Genomic DNA, 4,826 nt, shown 5'->3' on the forward strand with positions numbered 1-4,826 from the left:
TGAATGGCTAGCTAGCTAGCTAGCTAGCTAGCTAGCTAGCTAGCTAGCTAGATGGCTGGCTAGCTGGCTGGGTGGGTGGCTGGGTGCGGGTGCGCGGGCGGTGGCTGGCTGGTAGGGGTGCGGGCGAGGCCGGCGGCCGGGGCGCTCGCAGGCAGCTGGCTAGCCAGCTAGCTAGCTAGCTAGCTAGCTGGCTGGCTAGCTGGGTGGCTAGCTGGGTGGCTAGCTGCTTTGAGGGGCTGTTTGTGTTGGGCGCCGCCTTTTGGACAGCTAATTCAAAGTTGAGCTGGAGGCGGCGCTGCAGTCCCCGCGAACTTTATCCGCCTTTCCCGTGCAGGGGAAAGGGTCTAGGGTTTAGGGTTTAGGGTTTAGGGTTTAGGGTTTAGGGTTTAGGGTTTAGGGTTTAGGGCGCGAGGCAGAGAGGCCGGATATTAGCAAACCAGTGAAGTAGTTGGAACTGCAAGTCCGTATTATTATTATTATTATTATTATTATTAGTATTATTATTTATTATTATTATTATTATTTAGTTTGGATTTTTGTTTCACTTTTGCTGCCCTTATGGTGCAAATAGAGAAACTGCTGCTGCTTCGCCGGCTGCTGCTGCTGCTGCTGCTGCCGGGACTACGTAGGTGGGTCTATTTGGGACTATTTAAAAAGGCTAGTGAATAAATTTGTGCATTATTTGTGTCTAAGTAGACAGCTAGCTAGCTAGCTAGCTAGCTAGCTAGCTAGCTAGCTAGCTGGATGGGTGTGCTTCCTATTTCCTGCTGCTGCCTGGAGGGCAGCGGGGAGATCCTGGGGTTTTGCTGCTGCAGCAAATTTGCTGCTGAGGGGCCCCGGTTGTTTTGCTGCAGCAATTTGGTCTTCGCCATAGTTGCTGCAAAGCAGCAGCAGCATTGCTGCCTTTAAGCCTTCTGTGTTTGCTGCTGCAGCAAACCCTAAACCCTAGACTCCCTGTTGCTGCAGCACTTGCAGTGCCTAACCCCGGATAAATCAATTAAATGAGTTTAATTCATTAAATGCAATTTAATTTTATAAAATTAATTCCGTTTTGTGGAATTAAATTGCAAAAAGGGGCCCCAGAGCAGCACAGAAGAAGCCCCGCTTCCCGGGGGGCCCCCCGGGGGCCCCCCATGGGGCCCCACCCCCACCCCATCACCACCAGCCCCAGCGCTCCGGCATTTTGGGCCTGCGCAGCGCGTAAATGGGAAAAAAGTTCATTAATTGAATTAAATTAATTAAATTACTTAATTTGAATTAATTTATTTTCTGTTTCACCGCAAAACGAGGGCTGCAGCCGCCTGCCGAGCCCCAGCCGCCAGCCGCCACGTCTCACCCTCGAATTGTTGTTTTCTTGACCTTGCAAAACAAAAGCCCCAAGTTGTCTTTTCCTTTTATTTGTTTGTCCCTTTAAACCCTCAAGCAGCAGCAGCAGCAGCAGCAGCTGCAGCTGCAGCAGCAGCGCAGCAGCAAAAGTGGGAACTTGAATTCGGCTCGGGGCTCTTGTTCGTTTTGCAGCTCCTGGCTGTCTGTACACCCCAGGGAGGCCCCCAAGGACTAGGGCGTCCCGCAGACTCTAAATTTAAGCGCTCAGGGTTTAGGGTTTAGGGTTTAGGGTTTAGAGTTTAGGGTTTAGGGTTTATGCCGCGGGCGACGCGTGGGGCCCGGGGGCGGCCCCGCGGCCGCGGGCGTGGGCTGCGTCGTTTGGAGTGTACAGACACCTCAAGCAAAAGAAGAAGTCCCAGACTTCAGGAATTAAGTGGGGTGCCCTCTGGCTCTCCCCCGCCCAAGGTGAGTACTACTGGCTAGCTAGCTAGCTAGCTAGCTAGCTAGCCAGGCTGGCTAGCTAGCTAGCCAGCCTAGCTAGCTAGCTGGCCCCCAGCAGGGGCTGAGTGGGGCAGCAGAGGCTTTAGAGGGCTGGGGACCAGCAGCGTGGCAATTCAGCTAACTGCAGACATGCTGATAGATTAATGGCTAGCTGCAGCTGCCTGCGTGGCTAGCTAGCTAGCTAGCTAGCTAGCTATCTAGCTAGCTAGCTAGCTAGCTAGCTAACCGGTTGGCTGTTTGGGTGTGCATCTGCGCCTGCAGAAAAGCCGCGTCGAGGAGCCTGCGGCATCTGACGCCGGCAGCAGCAGCAGCAGCAGCAGCAGCAGCAGCATCAGAAGCCTCAGCAGCAGCAGCAGCCGCAGCAGCAGCAGCAGCAACAGCAGCAGCAGGCGCGGCCAGTGCCGGCGCCCCCGCGGGCGCCCCCGGGGCCGGGGGGCCCCTCGCGGCCGCAGGTCTTGGGGGCCCCCTGAAGCAGCCCTGGGGGCCCCCCCGGGGGGCCCCTGGGGGGCCCCCTGGGGGGCCCCCGGGGGGGCCCCCGGGGGGGCCCCCCCGGGGGGCCCCTGGGGGGCCCCCAGGGGGGCCCCCGGGGGGGCCCCCGGGGAGGAAGAAGAAGGAGAAGTTCTGCGAGAGGCTTTTGGGTTTGTGGGGTTTGAAGGGGGGTTGGTGTTCTACTGTACGTACACTGCAACGGAACTTGCGGATTCGGAAACTTCGGAGAAAAACAGAAAAACAGAAATTAAAATTGGAGACTTTGTGGACTTGCTGGTGGCCAAAGACAGCAGCAAGCAGCAAAACGCCCTCTTCAGGTTTGGTCCGTTCCGGCTGCGCGCCTGCTGCTGCTGCTGCTGCTGCTGCACCTGCTGCTGCTGCTGCACCTGCTGCTGCTGCTGCTGCGGAGCTGCTTAATGGGGCTGCTTCTGCGTGTGTCTGTCTGGTCTGTCCTCAGCCCAAGTTATGGCCATCTACCAGGTAACGCAGCAACCGCCAGCAGCAGCAGCAGCAGCAACAGCAGCAGCAGCAGCAGCAGCAGCAGCAGCGAACCCTTGTGCGTGCTGCTGCTGCAGGAGGCCCCCCCCGGATTTGTACCCCCAAAGCCCAGTGAAGCTGCTGCATTTACTTCATCTTTTGGGGGCCCCCAGGGGGCCCCCCGATCTCGTCAGCGGGGTCGCCGGCGGGGCCCCCGAGGGGCCCCTGCTGCTAGGGGGCCCCCCGGGGGCCCCCAGGGGGGCCCCCCGAGGGGCCCCCAGGGGGGCCCCCAGGGGGGCCCCATTTGGTTTGAAGTTCGGTGGGTCTATGATGCACAGGATCTGCAGCAATTGGGTGTATCTACAGCTGCGGGGGCCTCTCTTGGAGAAGATGAATACGCTGAGACGGACAAGGTGTGCTGCTGCTGCTGCTGCTGCTGCGGCTGCTGCCGCTGCTGCTGCTGCTGCTGCTGCTGCTGCTGCTGCTTCTGCTGCTTTCTACTTTGGCTTGTGTCTGCGACGGCAAAGGTGTTGCTGCCTCCCAGCGGGAAATGCGCGCTTTCTCTTCTAGGGTTTAGGGTTTAGGGTTTAGGGTTTGGCACAGCTGTTTGCCTGCTTTTGTGTTTCCTGTGGGTCTTTTCGCTCTTGGTTGGCTGCTGTAGTTTCTCTCTTTTATTGTTTTTCTCTCCTGCTGCTGCTGCTGCTTCGGTTTTGCTGCTGCTGCTGCTTCGGTTTTGCTGCTGCTGCTGCTGCTGCTGCTGCTGCTGCTGCTGCTGCAGTGCGAGTGCGTGCCTGCGGAGTGGCTCGACGAGGAGGCGGTGGTCTTCACTGACGCAGCTGCTTTTGCAAAGGAGAAGGCAAGGCGAGCAGAAGAGCAGCAAGAAGCAGCTCCTCAGCAGCAGCAGCAGCAGCAGCAGCAGCAGCAGCAGCAGCAGCAGCAGCAGCAGGAGCAGGAGCAGCAGGGCGACTACGAGGCCCCCATGTGCCTCCTCACCCACTTTTACTGCAGCAAGACCAGCATGCTTGTGCCGCTGCAGCAGCTGCACGCCCAGAAGCAGCAGGTCAGACGGGTTGTTGCTGCTGCTGCTGCTGCTGCAGTTGCTGCTGCAGCTGCTGCTGCAGCTGTTGCTGCGACTGCGGCTACTGGTGCTGCTGTAGCTGCTGTTGCTGCTGCTGCTGCTGGCTTGGCGGCAGAGGCAGTGGGATAGTCTGCGCTGGCAGCAACAAACCAAGAGATCCTCCGGGCAGCTGCAGCCGCGGCAGCAGCAGCAGCAGCTGCAGCCGCGGCAGCAGCAGCAGCAGCAGCTGCTGCTGCTGCAGCAGCAACCACGGGAGTAGGCCTGCTGCAGGAAAACTGCGTTCAAGTGACTTCGTGAGCTCGTCCGTCCGCACATGCGCTGTTGTTGCTGCTACTGTGCTGCTGCTGCTGCTGTTGCTCTGCTGCTGCTGCTGCTGCTGCTGCTGCTGCAGATCCTGCTGAGCTGCAGCAAATACTACCGAGTGTACGTGTACGGGACAGGCGAGCAGGCGCTCAACAGCGCGGACTTGGGGTGTACGTACACCGCGTGCTGCTGCTGACTGCAGCAAACCCCAGCGCTAAACCCTAAACCCTAAACCCTAGTGGCCCCAACACGAGAGATAACGGCGGACAACCCTTCAGGGTTTAGGGTTTAGGGTTTAGGGTTTGGGGTTTAGGGTTTGGGGCTTGTCCGCAGTGACTCCAGTGCAACGGGCCATCCGCCGTCTTCAGCTGGACAGCGTCCCTGCGAGTCTTCCTTGCAGGTGCTAAACCCTAAACCCTCACGCTAAACCCTAAACCCTAAACCCTTCTCCCCAAACCCTAGACCCTAAACCCTTCTCCCCAAACCCTAATCCCTTGAACTCAAGCCTTGAGACTCTTGACCCCAAACCCTAAACCACTGATCGCGAGCCCCAACCCCTTGACTCCAAACCCTAAGCCCCGGACCTCAAACCCTAAACCCTTGACCCCAAACCCTAAACCCTTGACCCCAAACCCTAAACTTTAAACCCCAA

Source organism: Eimeria necatrix, genomic scaffold, assembly GCF_000499385.1.
Source record: "Eimeria necatrix Houghton genomic scaffold, Enh_scaff982, whole genome shotgun sequence".
NCBI lineage: Eukaryota > Apicomplexa > Conoidasida > Eucoccidiorida > Eimeriidae > Eimeria > Eimeria necatrix.